This window comes from Orcinus orca, chromosome 9 (assembly GCF_937001465.1).
Source record: "Orcinus orca chromosome 9, mOrcOrc1.1, whole genome shotgun sequence".
Classification (NCBI taxonomy): domain Eukaryota; kingdom Metazoa; phylum Chordata; class Mammalia; order Artiodactyla; family Delphinidae; genus Orcinus; species Orcinus orca.
In genome coordinates, this window is record NC_064567.1 from 88,253,490 (window position 1) to 88,278,033 (window position 24,544).

A 24,544-nucleotide genomic window follows, 5' to 3' on the forward strand; every position below is an offset into this window, starting at 1 on the left:
GAGCCACCTCCCCAGGCTTAGATGGAAAGATCTCTCTTGAGTCCTTGTAAGGAGGATACTGCAATGTTATAAACGGTGTCTTCAACAACGTTAGAGTAAGCCTAGTGACAAGTGCCAATGGCTGTCCCTTAATAGAGGCTAATGGAAACAAGGCACAGCATAATCCAATAGAAAGCGTTCCACTGACAGCCGGCGTAATAGAGTCCAGGCAAGGCGCTCTGGGCTGTTGTGACTTAACCAGGGGCGATAATAGCTAATGCTTACTGAGCATTTCCAGGGCCAGTGAAAGTGCTGAGCCCTCGGCCCTCATGTAAGCCTTACAACAACTGCAAAAAGGGATGAACCATGGGATTGACAATAGGATCATCCCATTTTGCAGTTGAGTAAACTGAAGCCCAGAAAACAGGTTAAGAAAACTGCTCAGGTCACTGAGCTCATGATTTGTAGCCAGGCTTCACACCCAGGCCTTGGAGCCCGTGCCACTGCCCCTCTGTCACTCTGGAAAACTGGTTGGACTCAACCTCCGCGGGATGGTCCTTGTCAAATCTTAAGCAGCAGTGAATTCAAGAAAAGGTCTAAATCCTGATGAGTTTCTGAGAGGCAGATGTTCTTCGGGGCCAGTTATGTGGAGCGGTGTGCTTTCCCCCTCAGCCAAGATGGGACGGGGCCAACAGACTTGTTCAAGGGCTTGAACTGAAGGTGCTCAGAAAAGGGAGGGCAAACAGGGGAGCAGGGCCAGATCCACCTCAGAAAGGGACCTTCAGTCCACTGGTGCACAGACACAGGGGTGATTGAGGACCCAAAGTTCTCTGTGTATCATGGCTATAATAAGTTTAGTCTGAAACAGTGTCAGAGCACTTAGGTTCCTATTTTGGCTATTTCAAAAAAAAGGAATACAGTAGTTCCCCCTTATCCATGGGGGATACATTCTAAGATCCCCAGTGGACGCCTGAAACCACAGATAGTACCGAACCCCATATATACTACGTTTTTTCCAATACATATAAAACTATGATAAAGTTTAATTTATAAATTAGGCACAGTAAGAGGTTAGCAATAACTAGTAATAAAATAGAACAGTTTTAACAATATACTGTAATAAAAGTTATGTGAATGTGGTCTCTCTTTCTCTCTCAAAATATCTTACTGTACAAATTTAATGCCTTTTCCATCTTAACTAAGCACTGATCAACCACTGTGGCCGCAACTTCTGCAGTTTGAGATGCAAAGCAAAAGTAGCACAAATTTATTTTTCATTTTTCACAGTTTCATGGATAGAAGATTCATTCTTACTAAATATCTTAGCACCCTCAGCATATGATTTTTTTTTCCCTTCCTTATTAAGTCGAGAACTTGCACTTTTCACTTAAAGGAAGCACTTATGGCTTCTCTTTGGCATACCCAAATTACCAGCATCACTACTCTTGGGCTTTGGGCCATTATTCAGTAAAATAAGGGTGACTTAAAACACAAGCACTGCGATACTGCGGAAGTCAATCTGATAGCTGAGACGGCTACTGAGTGACTAAGGAGAGGATACGCTGGACAAAGGGACGATTCACGGTCTGGGCAGGACAGAAACAGATGGCTTGAGATTTCACCATGCTACTCAGAAGGGTGCACAATTTAAAACTTACAAAAACGTATGAACTGTTTATTTCTGGAATCTTCCATTTAATATTTTTGGACTACAATTGGCTGCAGGTAACTGAAACCTCAGAAAGTGAAACCATGGATAAGCGGTGATGGTGGCGGGGAGGCGGAACTACTGTATATGGTACCCATAGGATACTCAGTACGGTAAGTCCCCTACTTACAAACGAGTTCCGTTCCGAGAACACATTTATAAGTCCAATTTGTTCATAAGTCCAACAAAGTTAGCCTAGGTACCCAACTAACAGAATAGGCTATATAGTACTGTACTGTAATAGCTTTATAATACTTTTCACACAAATAATACATAAAAAACAAACACAAAAAAATAAAGAAAACATTTTTAATCTTACAGTACAGTACTTTGAAAAGTACAGTAGTACAGTACAACAGCAGGCATACAGGGGCTGGCATCGAGTGAACAGGCAAGAAATAAAGATACTGTATTACTGTACTCTATACAGTACTGTACAGTAAAGTACACAAAAGCACAACCACTTGTAGAGGATGCACACACATGACAATGTATGGCAGACACATGAACTAACGTGACTGGACATGTGAATGCACGTTTGCATCTTTGAAAGTTCGCAACTTGAAGGTTCGTATGTAAGGGACTTATTGTACATATTCCTTTTATTAGGATTTTTGCCTAGTATATTGGATCCCCAAACTATCTGGCAGGAAACACTCCCAAATTCCTTTCTCCCCTCAGATAACCACCATCACAGCAGAGTGATCCAGAAAGGCCAAATAGAGCATCGTGCTGTTTCCGCCTGGTAGACATTTCATGGCTATAATTGTAACACAAGCAGGACTCTGAGTGGTCCAGCCTTCTGGGCTCATCCTCTTCTTGTGATCCAGACTAATCAGCAGTCCCATCTCCCCTTCCGTGAGACCCAGGCCCTCCTCAAGATTTCCCAAGACTGCCCCTGAGGACTAGTGGTCTCCTGGCTCAGCCCACCACCCCTGTGCAGGGTTGTCAGGGCCTGGGGGTGACTTCCCTTTCCCTGCCCATGTCACCCGCTGCCACATGGGGACCCAGTTCCCTTCTCCTTTGTGCCTTAGGCTGCATACGCAGCCCACCTGGACTTGAAATTTGGTCTAACACAGAGGAACTGGAGCACAGCAGAGTATAGACAAAACGCCCTGCCCCTTATCGAAATCACACGCCATGTTTCCTTAAGGCCCTGGCTTGTCACTTTCTTCGTGGGCTTGCTCCTCCCCAGGAGCTGCCATCAGGCCAACTAACTGCTTCCTCCAACCCCTGAGTTCCAGTCACTTTCCTACAAAGCAGAACTGATCTCATTTCCCATTTTCCCCTTAACCTCCCAGGCCATGCCCAGAGCTTGCCTTTGTCACCCAGAGTCTCATCAAGGGTCACGTGATACGTTTCTTCACTGTAAGATAATTTATGTCCTAATATGTGAAAGTGGCCACAGTAGTGGTTTTCAATAGCATTTCCCCTGCTATATCATATATATCAGAGCTTACAGAATAGTTGCGAATTAAATTTTTACAAGGTAAGGACAAAATAAGAATATGATAGAAATGAGTTTTCAAGCCATGAAAAGACATGGAGGAAACTTAAATGCATATTTCTAAGTGAAAGAAGCCAATCTGAAAAGGCTACTGTATGATTCCAACTCTATGACATTCTGGAAAAGGCAAAACTGTAGAGACAGTAAAAAGACCTGTGTTTCTCAGGGGGTGGGAGGAGAGACGGATGAATGGGTGGGGCACAGGGGATTTTTAGGACAGTGAAACGATTCTGTATAAAACTATTATGGTGGATACATGTCATTATACATTTGTCCAAACCTATAGAATGGACAACACCAAGAGTGAACCGTAATGTAAAGTATGGACTTTGGGTGACAGTGATGTGTCAATGTGGGTTCATCGACTATAACACATGTACTCTCTGGTGGAGGTTGTGTGTGTGAGGTGGGCAGGGCGTGTAAGGGAAATCTCTGTACTATGTGGTCGATTTTACTGTGAACCTAAAAAACTGCTCTAAAAGAATAAAGTCTATTCTTTAAAAAAAATGACCCCAAACAGAAGATGGCCACACATTATGATAAAGTAAGGAATGGTGATGCCAAAAATAAGGGAGGAGAAGGGACGGCTGTCAGCTGGGATGCCCCGCCTGGCTCTCAGGACAGAAAGTGAAGGGCTGATTGAGTAACAAGGGATGGACCAGCTTCGAGGAGTGGGGCATCAGGAGGAGGGGGTTCCTGGGAGGAGGACAGACTGAGCGAAGGCGTGGAGGCAGCAAGACACACGACCCACTGGACCAAGGGCTGAGCAGACTCCAGGCTGGCAGGAAAGACAAGACCCTCACAGGTGAGGGCAGAAGCAGACCTCTGACTGCGGAGATCCTGCCAATTGTTTTCTGAATTTCCAAAGTGAACATGTTGACTGCGGTTCCCCACGTACGAGACACTCAACAATGTAAACTGCTAGGCTGCAGCTCTCTAATGAAGTCTATTTTCTTACAACATGTGTTTGTTTATACAGAGAGCTGTGAGAACTGGAGGGTGTCGTGTCAGCCTCATCTTGTGTACCAGCTGATCTCAGTGACACTAGCATCCTGGATCCCGACACATGGGTGTGGTTACTGATCCACCAGGGAGGCTGCGCAGGGCTGTACCGCGCTGCTCTGAATGGGTTTCATTTGCAGTGTGGGCCCACTTGACCTGAGTGAAAGCAGCAGAAATGCCTTGAGTTGAAACGCCACTCCAGTGTCAGTTATGCCAGAGGTTCTCAAACTTCAGTCTGTGTCTGAGTCACCTGGAGGGCTTGTTAAAACAGAGTTTCATAACTACCTACCCCCAGATACTCTGATTTAGATCTGGGGCAGGGATGGAGAACTGGCATTTCTAGCAAGTTCCTAGGTGGTACTGATGCTGCTGGTTGGAGATCACACTTGGAGAACCACAAGTCTACTCCAGAGCCCATTGTGAACTTATGAAGCTTTTTCTCTCCAGTTCCTTTTTCTGCAAAAGGTGTGCCCTCAGGAACTTCGTATTTGGGGAGAAGAGTGAATGGACACATAAAGATGGAAGCAGCCTGAATGACCACCAACAGATGAATGGATAAGCAAAACGTGATCTGTACATACAACAGAATATTATTCAACCGTAAAAAGGAATGAAGTACTGAGTCTGCTACAACATGGATGACCCTTGAAAACTTCCTAATGGAAGAAGACAGTCACATAAGGGCACCTATGACATAATTCCATTTATATGGAATGTCCAGAATAAGCAAATTCTTAGATAGGAATCAACCTCGTGGTTGCCAGGAACTGGGGCTAGGAGGGAATAGGGAGTGACTGCTGATTGGCTTTCCCTTTGGGATGATGAAAAAGTTCTGGAACTAGACTGATGATGGTTGCACAACATTGTGATTATACTTACTACCACTGAACTGTACACTTTAAAATGCTTAAGATGGTGAATTTTACGTTATGTGTATTTCATAACAATAAAAAAATGAAACGAGTGAATGGAGTATTCTAACTCAAATCATGGGGCCAGTTGAAATGCAAAGGCCTAAATTAGTGATTTTCAGCCCTTGGTGCATGAAGCATCACTGAGCGGAGGAGGGGAGTGGTTATATCATTCCCTTGTCCTAGCTGTACCTAAACCAATTAAATCAAAATTTCTGGAGGTGAGATCTAGGCATCAAAAATTTTAAAGTTCGCCCCCAGGTGATTCTAAGGTACAACTGGGATTGAGAACATTAGCCTGAAATCTCAAGGGCCAAATGGGCTGATGACCTATGTTCAAACTGACTTGAACTTCATCACAGACAATGGACCTTCTTCTTTTCCCAAACGGGCTTGGAAATGGTATGTGGAGTAGAATGAGAAGGCTTTGAATCAGTTGGAAAATTGGGCTCCACTACCAACTAGCTGTGTGACCTTGGGCAAGCCACATAACCCCTCTGAGCATTTGTTTTCCATTTCATAGGTTTTTGTGAGGCTTACATGAAACAGACCAGTTTCTCAGTTATAACAGTGTCAAACACTGTATGGTCAACATGCATCTCTCTGCATCTCCTTCTAGACCAGAAGAGAGATCCAGGGCCTTATTTGTGGGAAAACCCTACACTGCAGTATCTTGTACTATAGGTTCAATTTTCTCCCCCAACCTGAGAGAAGGGACCCGTTTAGTTTGGGAATTAGTGATAATGGTTTCTCGAGTCTATAATACGTATGTAAGTGGAGGAGACGGTGAGCCTGGTAGAAATCCCTTCTGTACTCATGCTCAGACTTTCTTTTGTGTACCAAGCTCTATAATGATGTAAATACATTCTAACATAAAAGTGGATAAAATTCACAAATTCCCAGGAGTAAATAAAATCATTCAGATTTTTCATGTTTCTGTTCAGTCCTTATTGGTAGGTAATATAGATTTTATATATATATATATATATATATATATATATGTGTGTGTGTGTGTATATATATATATACACACATATATATATTTCTTTTTTTTTAATTCGGGTATAGTTGCTTTACAGTGTTGTGTTAGTTCCTGCTGTACAACGAAGTGAATCAGCTATATGTATACATATATCCCCTCCCTCTTGGACCTCCTTCCCACCCCACCCCAATTCCACCCACCTAGGTCACCCCAGAGCACTGAGCTGAGCTCCCTGTGCTATACAGCAGGTTCCCTCTAGCTATCCGTTTTACACATGGTAGGGTATATATGTCAGTCCCAATCTCCCAGTTCATCCCACACCCCCTCCCGCAACCACACGTCCATTCTCTACATCTGAGTCTCTATTCCTGCCCTGCAAATAGGTTCATCTGTACCATTTTTCTAGATTCCACATATATGCGTTAATATACAATATTTGTTTTTCTCTGACTTACTTCACTCTGTATAACAGACTCTAGGTCCATCCACATCTCTACAAATGACCCAATTTCATTTCTTTTTATGGCTGAGTAATATTCCATGGTATATATGTACCACATCTTCTTTATCCATTCAACTGTCGATGGACATTTAGGTTGCTTCCATGTCCTGACTATTGTTAAATAGTGCTGCAACGAACATTGGGGTGCATGTGTCTTTTTGAATTATGGTTTCCTTAAGGTATAAGGTCAGTAGTGGGATTGCTAGGTCATATGGTAGTTCTATTTTTAGTTTGTTAAGGAACCTCCATACTGTTCTCTACAGTGGCTGTATCAATTTACATTCCCACCAACAGTGCAAGAGGGTTCCTCTTTCTCCACACCCTCTCCAGCATTTTTTTTTTTTTTTTTTTTTTAGTGGTATGCGGGCCTCTCACTGTTGTGGCCTCTCCCGTTGTGGAGCACAGGCTCCGGACGCGCAGGCTCAGCGGCCATGGCTCATGGGCCCAGCCGCTCCGCGGCATGTGGGATCTTCCTGGACCGGGGCACGAACCTGTGTCTCCTGCATCGGCAGGCGGACTCTCAACCACTGCGCCACCAGGGAAGCCCTCCAGCATTTATTGTTTGTAGATTTTTTGATGATGCCCATTATGACTGGTGTGAGGTGATATCTCATTGTTGTTTTGATCTGCATTTCTCTAATAATTAGTGATGTTGGGCATCTTTTCACGTGCCTCTTGGCCATCTGTATTTCTTCTTTGGAGAATTGTCTATTTAGGCCTTCCGCCCATTTTTTGATTGGGTTTTTTTTTTTTTTGATATTGAGCTGCATGAGCTGTTTGTATATTTTGGAGATTAATCCCTTGTCAGTTGCTTCATTTGCAAATATTTTATCCCATTCTGAGGGTTGCCTTTTCGTCTCGTTTATGGTTTCCTTTGCTGTGCAAAAGCTTTTAAGTTTAATTAGGTCCCATTTGCTTACTTTTGTTTTTATTTTCATTACTCTAGGAGGTGGATCAAAAAAGAACTTGCTGTGATTTATGTCAAAGAGTGTTCTTCCTATGTTTTCCTCTAAGAATTTTATAGTGTCCAGTCTTGCATTTAGGTCTTTAATCCATCTTGAGTTTCTTTTTGTGTGTGGTGTTAGGGAGTGTTCTAATTTTGTTCTTTTACATTTAGCTGTCCAGTTTTCCCAACACCACTTATTGAAGAGACTGTCTTATCTCCATTGTATATTCTTGACTCCTTTATCATAGATTAGGTGACCATTGGTGCATGGGTTTATCTCTGGGCTTTCTATCCTGTTCCACTAAGCTACATTTCTGTTTTTCTACCAGTACCATACTGTCTTGATTACTGTAACTTTGTAGTATAGTTGGAAGTCAGTGAGCCTGATTCCTCCAGCTCTGTTTTTCTTTCTCAAGATTGATTGCTTTGTCTATTCAGAGTCTTTTGTGTTTCCATACAAATTGTAAAAGTTTTTGTTCTAATTCTGTGAAAAATGCCACTGGTAATTTGATAGGGATTGCATTGAATCTGTAGATTGCTTTAATATAAAGGATCATAAGAAACTACTACAAGCAACTAAATGACAATAAAATGGACAACCTGGAAGAAATGGACAAATTCTTAGAAAGGTACAATCTTCCAAGACTGAATCAGGAAGAAATAGAAAATATAAACAGACCAATCACAAGGGATGAAATTGAAACTGCAATTAAAAATCTTCCAACAAACAAAAGTCCAGGACCAGATGGCTTCACAGGTGAATTCTATCAAACATTTAGAGAAGACCTAACACCCATCCTTCTCAAACTCTTCCAAAAAATTGCAGAGGAAGGAACACTCCCAAGCTCATTCTACGAGGCCACCATCACCCATATACCAAAAGCGGAAAAATATATCACGAAAAAAGAAAATTACAGACCAATATCACTGATCAACATAGCTGCAAAAATCTTCAACAAAATACTAGCAAACAGAATCCAACAGCACATTAAAAGGATCATACATCATGATCAAGTGGGATTTATCTCAGGGATGCAAGGATTCTTCAATATATGCAAATCAGTCAATGTGATAAACCATATTAACTAATTAAAGAATAAAAACCATATGATCATCTCAATAGATGCAGAAAAAGCTTCTGACAAAATTCAACACCCATTTATGATAAAAACTCTCCAGAAAGTGGGCATAGAGGGAACCTACCTCAACATAATAAAGGCCCTATATGACAAACCCACAGCCAACATCATTCTCAATGGTGAAAAACTGAAAACGTTTCCTCTAAGATCAAGAACAAGATAAGGATGTCCACACTCACAACTATTATTCAGCATAGTTTTGGAAGTCCTAGCCATGGCAATCAGAGAAGAAAAATAAATAAAAGGAATACAAATTGGAAAAGAAGAAATGAAAGTGTCACTGTTTGCAGATGACATGATACTATACATAGAGAATCCTAAACATGCCACCAGAAAACTACTAGAGCTAATCAATGAATCTGGTAAAGTTGCAGGATACAAAATTAATGCACAGAAATCTCTGGCATTCCTAAACACTAATGACGAAAAATCTGAAGGAGAAATTAAGGAAACACTCCCATTCACCATTGCAACAACAAGAATAAAGTACCTAGGAATAAACCTACCTAGGGAGGTAAAAGACCTGTACTCAGAAAACTATAAGACACTGATGAAAGAAATCAAAGATGACACAAACAGATGGAGAGACATACCATGTTCTTGGATTGGAAGCATCAATATAGATAATATATTTTTATTCAACTACAATTAAGGCATAGATACAATTTTATATTCTGTTTTCTTCACTCAGTACTGTATCTTCTGCATTTTGTTTCTATCGTTCGTTACTTACATCCTAATAGCTACATAGTATTTAATTGCGTAGCCTTACTATAATTTACTTTAATGTTCCTCCATTGTTAAGCCTTAGATGGCTTCCAAAATATCAATATTAGAAATTGTGCTCAGGGAATTCCACAGCAGTCCAGTGGTTAGGACTCTGTGCTTTCACTGTCAAGGGCCCTGGTTCAATCCCTGGTCGGGGAACTAAGATCCCACAAGCCATGTGGTGCAGCCAGAAAAAAAAGAAAAGAAACTGTGCTCAATGAAAATATTTCTCCATGTAACTTTTAACTGCCTTTGGCTTTTTTACTTAAAATTAAATTCCCATAAATAATGGGATCAAGGGCTGAACATTTTAAGACTCTTGAATGCACCATCAAACTGCTTTGCTGAAGGATTGTATCAATTTACACTGCTACCATGGGGTGTGGGCGTATCATTTTCAACAACTTGCCAGCACTGAATTTCATAATTTGAAAGATGTTTACAAATTGTACAGCTATAGTCTAATTTAATGTAAGATAATAAATTACTGTGTCTGACTTTTTGGTATGCAAAACATTCCTTTCCTGTTCCTTTTCTGGTAGCATCCCCACTATTTTGTAAATTGCCGGAGGGCAGTCTACAAACCTTGTATGTCGGAGAAAATCAATGATTACTTTTTGAAGCAATGAATAATTCAGGCAATCCCTCTTCCCAATAATTCTTAGGTTTTCTAATAGCAGAGTTTTTTTTTTTTTAATAAACTAAATTACACTTTATTTCACTTATGTTGGCAGCCTCAGAGAGCTCTGTTTGCTGGCAAAACACATGAAGATTTTTACTTGGTGGGAAGGGGACCTCCCCACACCACAAAACGAAAGCAGCTAAATCACTGCTCTTTTCCTCCAACCTGTCTTTGCACTCCCATCTCCTTTCCTCTCGACACTTGAAGAGCCAGCTCAATGTAAAGCAAGGAAAAGCTATTTGTAGAGTGCATGAGAGGAAAATGAACACAAAGAGACCCTTCCTAAATGACTGAGCTTAGTTTTCACTCTCTCAAGCAGGAGGTTTGTGCACGCCCAGATGATAGCATTTGTACTTTGGTAACCATCAACTGGAATAGGTCTTGGTGATGAAAAGCTGCTTTGTGTTCAGTAAAGTTTTAAATAACTATGTATATATTTTATTAATTACAATAGTGTCTACATAAATTTCGAAAATAGTAGTAAAATAATTATGCAGGAGACCATTTTATCCAGCTACACACAAAGTTTGGTGCACATTTGCATTCTCAAGTTTTTAGGTGTCCTCCTCTGAACAGGATTTGGGAAATGCTGCTCCCAGAATAAGGTAGTATCCCAATATTATAACCAAGAGATACTTACCTAGTTATGATGACTAGGAAAGTGGCTGTCATTGCAACTAGTACTTTACTCATTTTTAATACTCTAAGCTGCTCCCCACTAGGTCTAGGAACTCCTCCTTAATTTTTGAAGATGGTTAATTTTCAAAGTCTACTCCCTGCCTGTTCTCCTTCTTCTCATCAGTGACAGCAACAAACAATTAATGGCACCTCTTAAATGTCTTGCTGCCGAGATAACATCTTCCTCCAATTAAAAAGTAACAAAGACTGCACCTCTCCTCTGTTTCCTTCATTGGCCATAGAATCGTGACATCTCTCCCTGTCGCCAGTTTTGTCTAACACGTAGCTCATCTCTCAAAATGGAATCTGTCAAATGTTCCTAGTGGGGAGGGATTGTTTGTAACTCTGGTTTTCAAAGGAAATTTATGCTAGCGGTTTGCAGGAAGTTGATATATACCTAAGGGTCCCCTTGTCAGAGGGCAGCAGGGTCTCCATGGATCCAGGTCATCTCCTGGATGAGGAATCCTTGTTTCCTGGCCATGCTTTTGGGTTGTCACAGAGATGGGGTCCCCCTCTTATTTGCACTCTTTCCCCTTTCCCATTTCCTACAAAGACACTCTGGCCCTCATTTACCGTTGCTTCACTCTTTATTTTTTTTTGTTTTTGGTTTTGGTTTTTTTCTGTGGTACGCGGGCCTCTCACTGTTGTGGCCTCTCCCGTTGCGGAGCACAGGCTCCGGACGCGCAGGCTCAGTGGCCATGGCTCACGGGCCCAGCCGCTCCGCGGCATGTGGGATCTTCCCGGACCGGGGCACGAACCCGTGTCCCCTGCATCGGCAGGTGGACTCTCGACCACTGCGCCACCAGGGAAGCCCTGCTTCACTCTTTAAAATTCAACTCAGTAAATATCACGTCGTGGATTCTTGAACTCAAGGTATCAGAGAGGTCATAATCCACTGGTTTCTCCTTTTCATCAGACTCTCTTGATGAATTTTTCTGAAATACATATTCTGGTCCCCACAGAACCATTCTGGTTCATTAGGACTGTGTGTGGACACAAAACCTGCATTTTGTAAAGCTCTCCTTGTGCTTCCGATGATCAGCCTGGTTTCAAAACCACTCACTAAACAGGCTCCCAGGGCAACACTCTCCTGCAGATCGTCTCTGGCAGGTGCTTATGCAGCCTGCACTGGGATTCCTCCAGCCACCAGGCACACACTGCCTTTCACAAGTGGCCTGAGCTGGAGCAGTCCCTCCTTACTGTGACTTGAAAGGCATTTCCGCCACAAAACTTTCACCCTATGGGTCTCAGTTATGCCTTTTAGAGCAACACAGAAAAAAGTCATTTCCGCTTTTCCCCCCAACACTTGAAGACAGCAACTGTTTCCTTCTCAGGGTCTCTCTTGCCATTTCTGGGCTCTTGGTTGTCCATCCATGAATATGGTTGGAGCGAGTTTATAGTGAGTTTAAACAAGTCTTTTAGGTTGTCTCTCATGAGGACTTTATGCAGCAGGTATCTTTCCAGTGTTAGAGATGACCGAGGGCCAGTCAAGGTGAGTGACCTGCCTCAGTTCCCACAGCTAATAAGTAGTTGAATTAAAATTTGAACAATCTGTTCGACTCCAAATTCTGCACTCTTTTTTTTTTTTAATTAATTAATTAATTAATTTTTGGCTGCGTTGGGTCTTCGTTGCTGCGCGTGGGCTTTCTTTTTATTCGAGCCTTTCTTCGTTGCAGTGCGCGGCTTCTCACTGTGGTGGCTTCTCTTGTTGTGGAGCATGGGATCTAGGCATGTGGGCTTCAGTAGTTGTGGTTCGCGGACTCTAGAGCGCAGGCTCAGTAGTGTGTGGTGCACGGGCTTAGTTGCTCTGGGGCATGTGGGATCTTCCCGGACCAGGGGTCAAACCCATGTCCCCTGCATTGGCAATCGGATTCTTAACCACTGCGCCACCAGGGAGGCCCCTCTTCCTTTGTTTTTAAATGCAAGTAAATAGATGCTAAATGAGTGTTAAATTGAAGTGTATAAAATTGCTCCTCCAGGTTTCCCTGGTGGCGCAGTGGTTGAGAGTACGCCTGCCTATGCAGGGGACGTGGATTAGTGCCCCAGTCTGGGAAGATCCCACATGCCGCAGAGCGGCTGGGCCCGTGAGCCATGGCCGCTGAGCCTGCGCATCCAGAGCCTGTGCTCCACAACGGGAGAGGCCACAACGGTGAGAGGCCCGCGTACCGCAAAAAAAAAAAAAAATTGCTCCTCCCAATTCCGCTCCCTAGAGGCAGCCGCTGTCAGATTTACAAATTCCCTCTTGTGCACACCACTGGGAGCTGGGTGTTACATTCACAGCAGGGGGGGTCCCTGCCTCCTTTGCCAGGGACACCATCTGAGCAGCCTTGCTGCGTGGTAGGCCTGGAGCCCTGAGTAGGTCTCTTTGCTCACTTTGAACTTAGAAGCAAGAAAACCCTTATTTTTTGGTTTGTTTTAATAAACTACCGTGAATTCAAGTTTCACTCATTTTGAACCAAATGTGACCAACACAAGAAGGGTCAGAGAGATGTAGTGTTTCTGACTTTGAAGGTAAAGGAAGGGGCCACGTGCCAAGGAATGCAGGAGGCCTCTAGAAGCTGGAAAAGGTAAGGAAATAGAGTCTCCTGTAGAGCCACTGGAAAAAATACAGCCCCGCCCACACCTTCATTTTAGACTTCTGACCTACGATGAAACTCTAACATAAGAATTTTCTGCTGTTGAAGCTGCTACATTTGTGGTAATTGTTAATAGTAGCAATAGGAAATGAATCACTTTTTATAGAGTAGAGGATTATTAAATAACTTATTTTGAAAAATAGAACTGTTAAGAGAATGAAATATTCATGCTCACTAATCAGTGCTTTTTTAGCTTGCAGACAGTTCTGTATGAAGCCAAATTGTAATAAAATTGTTTCTTGGTGAGCATAGGAAGCTTGCTTAGTAATTAGGCTGAGTCCAGAAGGCTATTATGTCTGCTTCTACCCTTTACTTACCTGGGTAGGTGTAAGGCCTCTGAAAGTGTAATGTGGTACAGAACATACCTGCCGAGAACTGGCCTAGTGAGTTCGGCAGCAGTCCTGCATGACTGTGGTATTAAAAGCCTTCTAGATGTCTCATAGCCTTAGCTCCCTGGTTTTATTTTTTCAAAAAGTGGACCAAAGAAGATGGATGGAGAATAAATCATTGTGAAAAACTTGGTCTTGATGAACTCTTTGTAGGGGCAGTGGGTGGGTACCATGGAACCTGTACCCCAGTGTACACCAGTGTCAGGCTGGTGGTTATGCCCATCATGGGTCAGGAGGTCAGGATCACAGCTTCTGAGGACTAACTCTGTTCTCAACTCTCAAATACGAAATCATTAATGGCCTTGAAATTCATGGTGTTACCCTTGGCTCAGATGAGAATGCCCCTGAGCCTTGCCAGCCTCTCCAACGTCCCTCAGTAGACCATGGCTGGGACACCGGGAGATGGAGCTCAGTTGACAATGCCTTCCTTTGCTGTGGCATAGCTCCTGCTAGACTCCCAGAAGGCACTGCTTCACCTTCACAGAGAAAAGATGTCACAGCTGCCACAAGGGGCTCTGGAGTTCTGCCCACCAATTCTAACTCCTACTGGCTAGCTAACCATTTGTCCACTTTTTTTCATTTAATAACAGCTTTATTATGAACTTGACTTCACATACAAAGTTAGAATGGCAATTAGACTTAACTCATTAAAAAGTTTAAATACCATGTTATAGATATGTACCATCCAAACTTCCAGAAGGTATTTAAGCTGGTAACAGATATTGCTACCCATTTTCGGACAGATCAAATAACAGCATTACTGAACCTGGCTCCCAGACAAGTATGGACCATCTGCGCCCATGTCTTAGGGAAGAGAAGCAGTCATGATACAGGCATTGTGGATGCACTAGTTCATGAACAGTTGTTTGTTCTAACAATGCCAGAAGTTTTACTCACATTTTTTACTTTGTGAGGAAGCCCATGACTGTTGCTCTCCTTCTACCACTCAGGGTATTGACATAACACCCATTCATTCCAAAAGGCACCAGAAATGGGACTATAAGCCTCTTCAGAAAGCAAAGCACCTCAAATTCATAGATCGTATCCCACACTGGTCTCTAATTGATGTTAGACAATATGACAGCATCACTTCCTGGAAGTGATGAAGATGTGGTCTCCTCTAGATGCAGCAGAAGAGGCCCTGAGTTCTTCCATTTCATGGCTCAAATTGCTATGATTGGGCCTTGAGCCAGGACAAGGCTCTGATTCCTGCTGCTGGGCTGGGCTGGGCAAGGCACGGCTGGGTATACAGGTGGGGGTTAGGGCAGAATCAAAGCTAGAGATAGAAAGAGTGCTGCATAAGGGGCTGGCCATCTTAGAATGAGGTTGGCAAGTATTTGGTCAGCAGGCCTGGGAATTAAGACTGAGGGCTGGGCTAAGAGGAGGTCAAAGGAGGAGCACGCATACAAAGTCAGGCTGAGAAAGGTCTGAGACGGTGCTGAATCCAGGTAAGTGCACAACAGATAAGTGGAGGTCGAGGTGGGAGGCAGTGAGGAGTCACTGTCAAGGGCATGCATTTTTCACCCTCATGGAAGACCTGAGTTTAATCCTGTCCTGCCAGTTACTTGCAATGCGACTTGGGTCACTTTCCTTAAACCTGTCCCAGTTAAGGGCTTCCCTGGTGGCGCAGTGGTTGAGAGTCCGCCTGCCAATGCAGGGGACACGGATTCGTGCCCCGGTCCGGGAGGATCCCACATGCTGCGGAGCGGCTGGGCCTATGAGCCATGGCCGCTGAGGCTGCGCGTCCGGAGCCTGTGCTCCACAACGGGAGAGGCCACAACAGTGAGAGGTCCAAGTACCGCGAAAAAAAAAAAAAAAAAAAACCTGTCCCAGTTAAATCATCTCTAAAATTTGAAAAATAATAATATGTATCCTGCAGGTGACTTTAAGAATTAGAAAGAATGCATATGAAGCATGTCACACACTATTTCTTCAATTGGGTGCATGGGTATACTTTGAGGGGCCCAAATGTTCTCTACAAAAATTTTATTTTCTGTTCTTAACTGTTTAATTTTTAAACACAGACTTTATTGTTTAGAGCAGTTTTAGGTTCAGAGCAAAACTGAGTGGAAGTACACAGTTCCCATATGCTCCGTGCCCCACACATGCAGAGCCTCCCTCACCATCGACATCCCCCCTATGAGAGGGTACATTTGTGACAGTCAGTGAACCCACACTGACACATCATTATCACCCAAAGTCCACAGTTCACATTAGGGTTCACTCACAGTGCTGCACATGCTATGGGTTTGGACAAATGTACAATGACGTGTATCCACCATTATAGTATCATACAGAAGAATCTCGCCTCTCTAAAAATCCTCTGTGCTCTGTGTATTCATCCTTCTTTTCCTCCCCCTGCATCCCTGGCAACCACTGATCTTCTTACTGTACAGTTTGGTCTTTTCCAGAATGTCATATAGTTGGAATCATGTAGTACATAGTCTTTCCAGATTGGCTTCTTTTACTTAGTAATATGCACTTAAGGTTCCTCCAAGTCTTTTTGTGTCTTTATAGCTCATTTTGTTTTAGTGCTGAACAATATTCAGTTGTCTAGATGTCCCACAGTTTATTTATCCATCTACTGGCTCTTAACTTTTAATCCAGTGCTTTTCAAACAGAGGTCTTTGGATCTCTGTCTGGGCTGAGCCTGTATTCCTGAGGACTCAGGAGTTTTAGAACTTGAGAAACGTATATAGTAGCATAGCATATAGTAGGTGTGCAATAAATGTAAATAACTAATGACAGAATTATTACTCATATAAGAGAAGCTAAAAATGTAGTGAAGCAGGGCTGGGCAGGGCCTGTGTTCATAGGATTTATCCCCAGAGGAGAGTCTTGTCAACTGGATTTGAAGTCAAAGCTGCTTTGTGTGTGTGTGGTGGGGGGGCAGGGAGCTTCCTGGGGACTGCCTGCAGCTGCCCAGTCTTCAAGGGGCACATCCCCAGGACAGCTGCTGGACACTGTTGTGACCTGATGGTTTCTGACAGCGCCATTTTTGAAACTTGGAGCATTTTCTCGTTTTCTGGCACTGTTCCCTTGATCCGTGATTTTCAAAGATTACAGAATGATTCCTCAATTACCTCTCAAGGTCCTCCCGTTCCCAGGGCTGTGATTCACATGGCCTGGAGACCTGAACTCATTGGGAGCCGCTCAGGTCTCCCTCACTGCCTCTTCATCCATCTTCAGCTACTGTTCCCTCTTAACCACCTATGTTCCATTTTACTGGTGTTGGAGATTCTGTTTCCAGATGGCAAGGGCAGAAATAAAACCCCAGCTGGGCACTCCCATCATCTGTTTTCCCAGCTACTCTAGGATGTTGCCTTTCTTGTTCATCTTCTTGCCCCAAACACAATTTTCTAAGGTCCATTTTCTTCCTCTCTGAGCATCCCACAGGCCTGAGGCCAGAGCTGTAACAGCACCATAGCCTGTCCTTACCTGCCGACTCTGTCTCCTCATTGTAAACATTTCCTGTGCTGATGAACAGGGGATTTTAGGTACCTCCTTGACGTTAACTGGGATTATGCCTTATCATATTTTCAGAATTTCATTTTTTAGAGCCCTCTATATTTCAAGTCGTATTTCCCTTTAGTTCTGGGGTTCTCAACCCTGGCTGCACAGTGGAAAGACTGAAGGAATCTTTAAAAAGCACTGATGCTTGGCCCCAACACAGACTAGTTGAACCAGATCTCTGGGGTAGGGCCAAGTCATAGGTATTTTTTTTTAGGTTACCCAGATAATCGTTTTAAAAAGTGTTAAAATGGACTTCATTAAAATGAAAAACTTCTGCCCATTAAAATATACTGCTAATAAAAAGAGGAAACAAGTCAGACCTGGAGAAAATATTTGCCACATGTGTATCTGACAAAGGACTTGTATCCAGGATATTTTAGCAATTCCTATAACTCAGTAATTAAAAACACAAATAGCCCAACTGAAAAGCTGGCCAAAAAGCTTGACTAGGCACTTCACAAAAGAAAAAATACAGACAGCCAATAAGCACATGAAAAAGTGTTCAATATCATTAGTCACCAGGGAAATGCAAATTAAAACCAAAATGAGATACCAACTAATGGCTAAAATTAAAAGAATACTGACGACAGCAGAGCAACTAGAACTCTCATTCATTTCTGCTGGGAGAACAAAATGATGTGACCACTTTGGAAATTGGTCTGGCAGGTTCTCATAAAGTGAAACATACACCGACCCAATGACAACACTGCTTCAAGGTTTTCATCCAAGAGAAGTGAAAATACATGCACACGAAAAGACTTAGCAGCTTCATTAATAATAGCCCCAAACTGGAAACAATCCAAATGTCCCTCAACTACAGAATGGATGAACGCATTGTGGTATATCCATATAACAAGATACGATCCGGTAACAGAAAAGGAGAAAACTACTGATTCATGTGACAACATGGATGTACCTCAAAATCATGATGCTGAGTGAAAACCACCCCCCCCCACACACAAAGTACCTACTATATGACTCCATTTATACGAAGTTCTAGAATAGGCACAAGATATGGAGACAGGGATCTGAACGTAGGTTGCTTGTAGAAAAGGGGGGCTTTCTCGGAAGCTCACGAGGGGTCATTCAGGGATGGTAGAGTTGTCCTGCATCTTGATAGTGGTGTGGGTTACAAAGCATATGCATTTGTCCAAATTCATTTTCAAAGTGGGGTCTTAAATGTGGTACATTTATATCTATACACTTGATTAATATAAATTATACCTCAATCAGGAAAGTTCAATGAACAAAATTCCCCAGATGAATTTACTGCACAGTAAGGGTTGAGAGTCAATGCTACAGGGCCTCAGTTCATAAAATTTCTATCTTTTCTCTGCAGTTTGAGAACCTTCTTTCCTAACACCCAGAACCCTTGTCTGCCAGCATCTTGCATCCCAATTTCCCATAACTCAGAACAACAGAACGTCAGGAGCTTCTCACCTAAGACGGTCCTCATTTCCAGCACGCCAACTACACGTCCCTGTTGGTCAAAATAAATCTAAAACAGAGGGTCTTCTTGCTGAGCAAGGAATTGTCAGGAAGATAACTGGAAAGGTAATCACCTGCACTTCCTGTGGGCAACTGAAACTTGTAGCACAAGTCTGGGGGGTTGAGCACTCTGGCCTTGCTTTCTTAGCTGTATGCAAAGGTTTATGTTATGTTTTGGGAAACCATCTTTCATCCACTTCATTGGACGAGCATCTTTTCACTCCCAGACTTACTGATTTTTATGTAGTTGAATGCATTCTTAAAGATAAGTTCTGTGTCTTTTTGTTTTGTTTTTTGAATAAAACATACTTTAGAAAATTACTATTTCCATTCTCAATTCTCTCCCACCAAGACCCAGGGATATCCAAGAGGATGTTTTTACCATGGTGTATCTATAGTTTCAGGCTACTTACTGCTCATGTCCTATGCCTTGCTATCATTTTCTTATCTCTGGGAGATGCTGAGATCTGATTTAGGGTCTTTCTTGAGCTTGTGTCAAACAGCTGTGAGCAATACGGAAGTAATGTATCACCTACTCAGCAGCCTTAACTACCCAGGACTTAGCTAATTACTAAAAAGCAAGCCACAAAGAGATTCTGAAGACACAAAACTGGTGTCACAAAATCCATACACTTTACCCCAAAGTGAGTCTCCTGGATTCTCACACACAGTCAATTTACTCTTACCTCAGACACAGGTGTAACAATATTCACAGCCTGGTTAGAAGCATCACATTAGAAGCAGAACAGAGGTGGTTCTTACCATCAGGTATGTTGATGGCTGTAAAAAGTGACAGCTGACAGGAGAGCAGAGACAATGCCTTCCACCTTCACCTTATCCTATTAAAATAAAAAAGATAGATTATTATAAGATATTGAGTATAATCTGAAAAAATACATATATATGTAACTGAATCACTCTGTTGTACATCTGAAACCAACACAATATTGTAAATCAACTATACTTCAATTTAAAGAAGAAAAAGAAAAATCTAGGGACTTCCCTGGTGGTCCAGTGGTTAAGACTCCGTGCTCCCAATGCAGTGGGCCGGGGTTCGATCCCTGTTCAGGGAACTAGATCCTGCTAGCGGCAACTAAAGATCCCACACGCTGCAACTAGGACCCTGTGCAGCCAAAACACGTAAATAAATACTTTAAAAGAAAAAAAAAAAAGAAAAATCTAGTGGCCCTTTCGTTTAGGAGCACACATGTAAAATAATTCTCAGTCGCTGGAGGCATGGCCATACGTGAGGTCAACACAAAACTGTCCTTGATGGTAATGCCTTGAAGTCATTAAGAAACGGCTGAAAGTTCCCTGCACTTCTCTCCTTAGGAAGGCAGAGGAGTGTGTAAAATGGTTTAGAAACGGGTTTCCCTGGTGGCGCAGTGGTTGGGAGTCCGCCTGCCGATGCAGGGGACACGGGTTCGTGCCCCGGTCCGGGGAGATACCACGTGCCGCGGAGCGGCTGGGCCCGTGGGCCATGGCTGCTGGGCCTGCGCGTCCGGAGCCTGTGCTCCGCAATGGGAGAGGCCACGGCAGCGAGAGGCCCGCGTACCGCAAAAAAGAAAAAAAAAAAAAAAGGTTTAGAAAGGGTTCTATCAAATTGGGTGGGAATAAACGTTTTGACAGTCCAAATGAACAATTTTCAGTGTCCCAAACCTGGACTCTCCCTCCGCGCGGCTCCCTCCCTGGCAGCTCTGATGCCGTCTCGTTGACGCTGCCCAGGTGGTGATCGTAGAGGACCAGATGCTCCCTGCTCCGCTCCATAATCAGCCCTGCCCGGCTTCCGGCATCGTATACGGAAGTCCCCTCCTTGAAACTGCAGCGCTCAGGCAGGGCTCTGGGCCTCTAATCTGCGGTTCTCACTGTTGACGCAGTACCCGCTGCCGTGCTTCCTCGCAGCCTCCGCCAACTGCCCTACCGTCTCCTCCTACCTCCAAAGCCACAAGACTGGTTATCTCTGGGTGTAGTCTTCGCTCTACAGATACATCTGCGGCTCATCTATTAATCCCATTTATCTGAAATAAAAAGAGATGCACACAGAACTTCTACAGATGATACAATAAGGATGCTTGGAATTTGTTTTTAAATAATCCATTGGCAGGGAGGGAAGGAAAGGCATAGATGACATAATATGGTTATTGACAACTGTTAGAGCTGGACATCATGGAAGCAGGTCATATCCTATGCGTTCTCTTTATGTATATTAGAAAATGTCTGTTAAAAAAAGTTACAGAAGAAAGCACATGATGTTATACAACTGAATGTAAAGTTCTTACTCTCATTTTCATGTGATACCTGAGAGGGAGCATACATTTACTTTACCATCAGCCTAACATCACTCATAATTGTTTCGTCAGTAACTTCATCCAAGAAACAAAATATCTGGGAGTTGTTTTTTTGTTTTTTTTTTTTAAAGAAGAATATTACAAGTATGTCTGCCGCTTGCTGTCCAATATCCTTTATGGTGCAGATTATTGAGAGCAGCTTTAAGAGGTCAACATTAAAGGAAACTCCATGGAGTCAGGGACAAAAGCCAAGGTGAAGTGCTCCTTTACCTAGGTCCTGGCACCTAGGCCCACGCCTATAGCTCAGTTCTACAATCCAGATATCAGACAGTCAAGAGGCTAAGACTGAACACACATGAATTCCAGGTATTTGGGGACTTGAATCTGCAGAAAATTGACTCTCTTTGTCAAGAAATTACTTCCCTTCTCCAGTAGCTCAGCTTTTCTTCCCTTCCCTTCCCTTCCATTTCCTTCTCTTTCCTCCTTAGTCCCTCCCTTCCTTCCTCCCTTCCTTCCTTCCTCCCTCCCTCCCTCCCTTCCTTTCTTCCCTCCTTCCTTTTCTTCTTTTAAACCACCACTACCACCACAAAAACCCATAGCATGTTCATGTCAGACCCCATGGAGTTGTTGTAAAGATTAAGATGCAAATGTGGGAGAAAAGGGGAAATATTAAATTAATTAGAATAACTTTGATCATTATAATCATAACAATTTTAAAATTATGGACACTTTCAAACATATAAACATCTGTCTGACTAATATAATGAACCCCTTGTACCTATCACCCAGCTTCAATCCTTGTTCAAATGTGGTCAGTCTCCTTTTATCTGTCCCCTCATCCCATTCGCAACATCCTCCCCACCCCAGATTACTTTAAAACAAGTTCAAGGCAACATAAAGTTTTACTTAAGTAGTATTTCTAAGAGATAAGGTCTATCTCTCTCTTCTTTTTAAAACAATCACAATACCCTCATCACATCTAAAAAAAAGACCCAATAATTTGTTAATATTATAAAATATTCAGGCAGCGCTTAAATTTCCCTGATTAGCTCATGATTTCTTTTTACTCTTGGTTTGCTCAAATCAGCACCCGAATAAGATCCACACATTGCATTCCATTGAAATGTCTTTTGCATTTTCTAATCTATAGGCTTCCTTGCCCTCTTTTTTCCCCCTAGCCATTTGTTTATTGAAGAAACTGGGCCATCTGTCTCACAGAATTTTCAACATTCTGGATTTTGCTGATTGCATCCTCATGGTATTGTTTAACGTGTTCCTTGATTACCTGTAATTTCTGTAAACTAAGAGTTATACCTTGGATATTAGTAATATAGAAGAGTTCACTTCCAAGACTGACAATTTCTTTTTTATAATTTAATTTAAATTTTATATCAGAGTATGATTGATTTACAATGTTGTGTTAGTTTCAGGTGTACAGCAAAGTGATTCAGTTATGCATATACATATACCCATTCTTTTTCAGATTCTTTTCCCACATATATTATTATGGAATATTGAGTAGAGTTCCCTGTGCTATACAGTAGATCTTTGTTGATTATTTTATATATAGTAGTATGATCAAGACTCATAATTTCTATGTATGACATCTCCCCACAGTGAGTAAGTACGTCCCAAAGTCTCCTGAGGTAATAGAAAAGAAGATAACTATTTTTCAATAATGTCAAATCTAGTCTCTGTTGACTTTACCAAAAACATCTGGCCAGAATTCATCATTAGCTCCATGATGATTATCAACTAGAACGTGTTGGGCCTCCTCTCTGTGCATGAGAACGAGCATGGACAGATGGAAGGAGTGTGAACTTGGGAAACTGACAGCCCCAGATTTGAATTCTGACTTTGCCTTTTATTAAGTTCATGCCTTGTCTAATTAACTTAATATTTTTTAGTCTCAGACTCTTTATATGTGAGAATAATGTCTATCTCACCAGGCCGCTAAGATGCACCTGCCATGTAGTATATGTGTCCAATAATTGCTTGTTTCTTTTCCAATGTAGGTTAAAAAGGAGAATTTGTGTTGAAATGACAAGTCTATAGAGTTTGTTTAGATCCAAATGCAAATATGGCATTCACCAGCTTCCTAGAAAATAGAGGAGGTTTTCAACTAAGCCTTAAGAAAGGACATGCAGGCAGGGGAAGGAATATGAGAACAGGAAATGTTGTTCTCCTTCCCTCCTACTTGTACTCAGAAAACTCAGGAAATTCTTCCCAAAGAAAGCATGACCTGTTTCAGCCTGAAAAATTTGCTATTCTCTAGACTGTGCTGGCTTGGGAACATATTTCTTTTACCAAAAAGATGAGTTCACAGTAAATGACTCAGAAACATATGGATGAAATTTCCCTTAAGCCACTCAGGGGATTAGAAATTAAGGGAAAGAGTGCTTGGCAAAATGCACTTGGGGTTTTGCCAAACCTAAACCAACTGAGAAATAGTCAAGACACAAGGCAGACCTCAAATGCTGCCAAGTTTACCCATCTTAGCGGGACAGGGATTTATAATTAGAGCTGCTCAGAAAAGCATTGCCTCACGGGTGGCAAAGGACAAAAAAGCCTTTGTCCTCAATGTCTCAACGTGGCTGCTATTTCCCAGATGGGCCCTTTACAACGTACACACCCTCTTAATCATCAGGATCCTCAAAGCCACCTCCTCCAGCCGCTCGGTTCCTCTTGGACACCAAGCCCCTGACACTCTCTCCAGGCCTCTTTTGTTTCCAGGCCAGGCGGGATGTTTCTCACAGTTAATTCCCAGATGAGGGAGAACAGCTCTGACGGGTGTTCTTGAATTACAGTGAAGAGCTGTCAGGGGAAAATATGACAAAGCAGATTCTTTCTCTGACATACACTTTTTTTGTCTTCTGTCTCTTACCTTTGTCACCTTTCCACGTTTCTCCACTTTCCATGGGTTTCTTTCTCTGTAAAATGAAGGGATTGAATCAGTTGTTTTCAAACTGTGCTGCCTGGGGCCTTTTGGAGGCTTGGCTGGGCCCCAGTGGAAGGGGGCGAGGAGACAGTGAGCGATGCTCTCTTCAAAAAGGAGGAAGGGGCTCCAGCTTAAGACTTCAGGTGAACCAGGGGCTCAGGCTCTGAGAATCATGAGACTGCATCCCCTCTGACTAGACAGTGCCAGTGTCGTAGGCTCTGCTTCCCAGTCTCCACTCGCTTCACCGAATGTCACTCTAGAGATTTTTCTCCCCAGCATTCATCAGAGTGCTCCTGTGTGCCAGGCACTGTGCTAAGCTCCAGGCATTTAGCAGTGAACAAAACAGACCGAGCCCCCACCCCAGTGGAGCTCACAGACTAGTTGGGGAGCCTGGCATTAAACAAACAAATGAAGATGTAAATCTAAGTCAAGATACATAACACCATGAAACACAAGATCGTAGTTGCACAGCAGAGCTGGGGCATGAG

At 42.7% G+C, this 24,544-nt stretch overlaps 1 protein-coding gene across 3 annotated transcripts in view; it reads right to left on the reverse strand.

Moving 5' to 3' along the window:
* ATXN7L1 (ataxin 7 like 1) overlaps positions 1–24,062 on the reverse strand; it is a 301,084-nt gene extending 277,022 nt beyond the window's left edge. For 2 of the 3 annotated variants that reach the window (XM_033439184.2, XM_004263365.4), the window contains exons 1-2: positions 20,490–20,848; positions 19,593–19,669 (exon numbers count right to left, since the gene is read on the reverse strand). The gene's annotated coding sequence lies outside the window, so the exon portion shown is untranslated. Of the gene's footprint in view, positions 1–19,592; positions 19,670–20,489; positions 20,849–24,002 lie in introns of those variants that run through there. The other variant, XM_033439150.2, reaches the window with a different exon arrangement.
* Positions 24,063–24,544: the final 482 nt, after the last annotated feature.